The following is a 6,245-nucleotide window of genomic DNA, read 5'->3' as shown; positions in this document are numbered from 1 at the left end:
ATTATGCCATTACATTCAAATATGGGGTATGTCTAAATTTTTTTTATTCTAAAGATACAGAAAATGCTTTAAATCAAGTATTTTTTAGAAAAATGTGTCTGCAGAGCACTTTGTTTATATAAAAAATCGAGCAGGGCCTCCCTGGTGACGCAAGTGCTTAAGACTCAACCTCTGAAGCTATCCGCAGCCACTGCAGCACAAGTTCGATCCCCGCCCAGGGAGCTACCCACATGGCACAGCAGAGCTCTCCTGACTTGCCCACTGCTAGCAGTGTGTTTCAGTCAATCTGCCTATTGTGTTCCCCACTCTGCCTATGGTGAATCCTCTCACCCCAACAACTCTGGTCTGTACCCCAGTTCTTGTATGTAGAGAAAAAGAAAGAATATATTTAAAAAAAAAATTGAGCAGGTGGAATCCTAAATAAAGATAATCAGGCTTTTGTTCTCAGGAACTTACCTATTATAATGAAATGAAACTTTAAAAAAAATATCAGTGACTAGCAAAAATGTTATTTAAATTGTAAGATAATACATTTGTATGATTAAAAAGCTGAAATTGTACAAAGAATATAAAGGAAATAGTCACTCTCCTGTCCTTAATGCTGAGGCTTCAATTCTTGGATCTAGAGGTAAACCAAATTTCCAATGTTGTGACTCCTTCCAGAGAAGTCATGTACCAAAATATTCATATATCTAAAAAATTTTCCATTTTAGTAGATATGATGTCTTCAACGGTTTCAGTATTCCTGCATGTATATCTTGGAACAAATGCTTAGAAGTTTCTCGTGTAAATGATATGTTGTATTTGATTTTAACTATGGATAAGTGTAAACCAGTTGAAGTATTTTTGATTCTATAAGACCAACATGACTGAAAAACAGATAAACTAAAACTTTTGAGTGACTCTTAATTCATCTTTGATTTTTGCCATAAGCTTTCTCTTTAAAAATTTTCCCAAATGTTATTTAACAGTTTAGGACTGAAATAAACACGAAAATTTGTTTACTGAACATGTGAAAATAATAAATTGACTCTGAGAACCAGGAGTTAGAAACACTTGGCAATATGGCTGCCACGAGGAGGCATTTCCTTGAGAAATCTGAACATGCATCCACATTTTTAATCTCAATTTTAAATGCCCATTTAATATAAATTTGGGGATTTTTCTCCAGGGAATTGTGCTTTTAACATTAATTGGACCTGACTGTATATAATGTGTGCAGCATTCTAAATTCTGAGCTAGAGTTGTCCAATAAGGAGAACCCAGTACTATTTATGAAAGTGTGGGTCTGATGTTACTTTGAAATAGTAATTGATTTTGTTTTGAACTGCTCACCTGATCATACACTCAATGATCTCGACTTAAATTCTCGAAAATATAACTAAAAACTCATTTTAAATTCAACGCCTTTTTCTTTGTTGAAGTATGATTTACATAAAATCCACTCTAAGTGGGGGCAGGCCAAATGGTGCCCCTTCAATGTGCTGTGAGGCTCCTCCCTCTGGGAGATACATCCTGTGACAAGCTAAGCTTAAAATACTGGAATAGGTATAATGTTCTTGTTCAGATATCATTTGGTAACTAATATCTTATTTCTCTAGTCACCAGCACACTTACTTAGCACCTACTTTGTGCTAGGTTCTTATGTTTTAAATTGGATAAGATCCAGCTGGAAGGCCAGCGAGTTTCCACTAAGTTCCCCAGGCTACCAAGCTGAAAACACTTGCGCTGAGACTAGAAGTCAGGTCTCCTGATTCTCTGGTGAAGGAAATCCCCTACACTGGTTATCACACTTCATTCAGCTTTTTACTCAAATGTCATTTCAGCGTTTTACCTGACTGCATCAAAATGACTCCCCATTACTCACTGTTTCCATTCCCTGTGACACTGTGTGTGTCACACTTTGCAGTACCTGACTTTATAGAGGTTTCTGGGGTGTCTTTTTGTTTTTTGTTTTTTCCACCATTCTTTTTCCAAACTACAGTGCACGCTTAGCTGGGAACAGGATCTTAGTCCCTTCTGTTCACAAGACTGGAACAGAGCCTTGGCACCATAACTTAGTGCAGAAGGAGTTTCAACCTCAAGCACTCCCAACCATGAACCGTGGCTCTAGCCACCTAACATTACTTGGTTTACCCTGAACAGATGTTTATGCCTTTGCGCCTGGAGCTCTGCCTGAAGTGCCTGGTCCTCCCTACTACCGAGACAAACTCCTCTCCATCTGTCAGCTCAAATGTCACAGCTCCTCTCTAATTCCAAGCAAAATTAGGTGTTCTACTTGAGCTCCCAACAAAATTGCACAGCCTTACATGAAAATATTTACTACACTTCATTCAACATAAATTAGTTGAGTGCCTAGTACGCAGCAGGCACAATATTCTCTTAATTGTGTCTTCCTCTCAGGCAAGACTACACTGAACACAGGGATCAAATCTTTTTTTGGGGTCCCCCCAACCCCCACCCCAGAAATTTGCACAGTTGGAAATGCTTTATACCGACTGTTATTTACCCATCAAGACTCAGTTGTAAACCTGTCTTCTCTAAGAAAGGTTTCTATAGCTTCTATGGACTCTTACTATTCCCTGTGGTACTTCTGAAACATTATCTGTAAACAGTTTTGTCTTGATTAATTTGCATTTTTGTCTCGAGCCCTAGCATCTCACTCTGAACGTGTAGCTGCTAGCACAGGGGCTGGCACAGAAAACATTCCGGGAATAGACACCAATGGTGGGTTTAGACTTTTCTTAAATTCTCCATGGAGAAAGGCCAGCTCCAGAGATGGTTCCCCTGTCCCCTGCAGTCGTTTTACAACGCCATGGTCAGATGCCTCACTTTCTAAAGGCACATAGGCTAAATCACTGCTGCTGGCTGTTGCTAGGGTACTGGCAGCACTGAGGGTCAGAGGCTTAAATCATGTTACTGAAGGTCCCCTCCTCTCACCTGCAGGCTAACACAGCCCCCTGTTACCTGTCACTCCAGCAGCTGGCTTTGGCTTCTTGCAGGGACTTGACACATTGCCTGTAAGGTGACATGCTGCAGACTCAGCACCCCAGGAAGGGTCAAAACAAAAGAAAAATCAAAACTCCAGCATTTTCTGATCATCAGAATGGATAGTTCATTTAGCTCAGGCCCGATAAATAATTGCCTGTTTGACAATGGAAGAGAGGATCATTCGCGAGCTAGAATGATGCTTCTGTGAACAGGAAAACTTGGAGTATTTTGCTAATAATTGAAGAATATTCTTTAATAGGGATTAAGTATCTGAGCTTCCTCGGGGTTATTCCAAGACCCAGAAAGGAAAATGTTGACTTCCCCTCTAGACAAAAACTGCCTGTGTATTTAGGATCTTCTGACCAAAGGCCTAATGGAAGAATTGCATGGTGTTTGCATCATCATAACTGAAATCTCTTCCTCCACCACTGACTACACAGCTGCCTTCCAGCTGTGGGTGGCATCTGAAGGAACCGTCCTTCAAATCTGAAAACAAGAATGATTTACTCAACGTGGATGTGAAGGGGGAGTACAAATCTTTTGCTTTTTCCATTGTGTTGTGTTTTAAAGCAATACTGGCTGCAATGAGGGCTTCAATGTAATTATCATTGCTGAAGTGATTTACTTTTTTATTAAACTCAGAAAGCGAACTCTGCCAGATGCCACAGGCTGATTTTACAGGGTTGTCCAAACACAGACGCCTCCCTTCCAGGCCCTGTGAAGGCCCCAAGACTTCACAGCTGGGCCAGTTCTATCAGAGGTGTCAACGGACGTGGCACGGCCGGGTCTACATCCTGTGAAATAGACCAAAGGACACTGTCCTTAACCCGGGAGGCAGAGGTCTGAGTAATCGTCCTAATTCTGGAAAAGACCAGCTACATGGAAGACTCCCTTGGCCTCCTGCTGGCTTCTCCTCCTGAGTGGGAAGCTCTTCCTCCTGTCTTTACTCTCATTTCCATCTTGAGGAAGAGCAGTCTTTTGAGAGAGGCGTACTAATGAATATATTTAGCATCACTAGTTTTGATATGCCAAATCGATGGACCCTAAATAATGTTTTGAAAATGTGTCCCATTATAACCTATATAATTTTTCTGAGAAGGTATTTCTCTTTAGTTTACATATAAAGAAAAGAGCTGATGAGTAGGTTCACACGGATTCCAGAGTCGGTTATAAATTACGTGAGTGAGTCTAGGGAGAAAGAAAATGACTTAAGTGGGTGTTTGAAGTTGTGTCCACCCACTTTACTAATTCTTCAAATTCATCATATATTCCCCACAAAATTTCTGACAGGCAGGTCTAGTTCCCCTTTCTATGAGGCTCAAAAAACCTAAGCCGTTATCCAAGGTTAATCCTAGTAAACACCTGGACCAGGATTCGAACCCAGAGTTAGTTTGACCCTAAAGCGTCCCTCTACCCGGCACTTTTCCAAGTCTGTGGGGTGAGAGAGATGCAATGACCTGCATATCTGATTTCCCTGGCCGCTGAGAGCGCCTCCCCTGCGCCACCCGGGAGGCCCTCAGCGTTCATTTATTTCTTAACCGGTCTTTGCATCAACGGCAGGGAGCCAGGCCTCTGTAAAATCAGCTAAGCACATATTTTTGGAACGTGACCCACAGAAGTAAGGAAATAAGGCTGCAGCCGCACGGTGAGTGCATAAATCTCCCCTGTGGACCGCTGCCTCCAAAGGGCTCGGGAGGTATCTCCTGCAGGAACTGACTGAAAGCTCCTTCTAAATACATCCTCCCACAGGCCCCCAAAACTCCTGTTCTTTGCAGCACACACATCTTTGCATGCGGTACACACCCCATTCTGGCGTCCCCACCTGCACCCCGGGGCAAAGCTCCCCAGGGCTACCCATCAAGCTCAGGGTAAATTCCAAAGTCTTGCAGAGCCTGTGGGTGCCCGCAGCTGGGCCTTCTGCCTCCCCAGCCTGGCCTCCCCCGCCTGGCTCCTGCGGCTTGCACTCGTCCGGACTCAGCTGGTCCTGCCTTGCGCTGTCCCCTCTAGACTTCTCGCAGACCCTGGCCAGCGGGCCCCCCCTTTTCCTGCCCACTTGCGCCTCACTGACCACGCTCGCCAGCCACCCACTCGGCCCCGCTCAGTCACTCCTGCCTCTTCCCCTGTGCTGTTTCCTTCACGCGCTGTTGGACACTCTGCCTCCTGCCACTGAAGTAACCACACGAGAGAAGAAACCTCATTTTGGTCTTTGTTACATCCCCAGAGCTTTCAACAGCACCTAACAGGAAGCACCCACGAAATAAATACACCCTTCTTGAATGAGTGAGGGGTGAAGTTAACATTTGAGCTAAAAGCTGAGGCCAAAGTCCTCATTCTGACCTCTAACATGCTGCATTTTTTTCATTGGATTTTTTTCAATTTCTACTTTATTTTTCAGCTTCTACATTTTCCCCCACCACCATCCCCTTGTTACTGAATTTTTTTTAAGATTTATTTATGTATGCATGCAAGAACTGGGGGGGCAGGCCAGAGGTGAAGGGGGTGAGAGGATACACCAGAGACAGAGTGGGGAGCAGAACAGGCGAATCTACTGAAATACACTGCTGAGGGGAGCAGCGGGGAGACAGGAGAGGTCTGCTGTGCCATGTGGGTAGCTCCCTGGCTGGGGATCGAACTCTTGCTGCAGTGGCAGCCAATAGCTTGACAGTGCTGAGACTTTTACCCCTGAGGCACCAGAGAGGCCCCAATACTGAATTTCTTTTTGATGTTTACTGATGGCCACCAGTTTTTAAAAGTATTTTACATTTTGAATTGTCTGCTATAATGTCCAGTATTTGTTTTTGTCCATCAGACTTGCTTTACTACACACAATTCTCTCAAACCCCTTGCCTTTTATTGAAAATGGCTACATTTCATTTTTTCCTTACGACTTAATAGTACTCCATAGTGTGAATATACCACATTTTCTTGATCCTTATTGGATTTTAAAATGGATTCAGCCCTGGTCTAGACATGGTGCAGGGTCCACAGGAATAATGTCTGGTCTCTTCCTCTAGAATGTATGTAACTTAGTTGGGATGCCAGGCTCATTTGCTCTTAGATAACAAGTAATACAACTAAGTGCTGGGTGAAAGGATTGACAAGAGAGTGGTCACTGAGGACCCAGGTGGCCCTTGGGTGCATCCCAGGGCTGAGTTGCTTGACAGGAAACTGGAATGGTAGAGATAACTTAGAGAACAGGTGAGGAAGATTATCAAACTCTTGGGTAAGATTTAGAGTCAGGTATGTTGATCCAG

The sequence above is a fragment of the Talpa occidentalis genome, unplaced genomic scaffold (assembly GCF_014898055.3).
Source record: "Talpa occidentalis isolate TD23 unplaced genomic scaffold, MPIMG_talOcc4v2.1 talOcc4.5, whole genome shotgun sequence".
In the NCBI taxonomy this organism is placed as follows: Eukaryota; Metazoa; Chordata; class Mammalia; order Eulipotyphla; family Talpidae; genus Talpa; species Talpa occidentalis.
Note: the sequence above shows the minus strand (reverse complement) of the source record.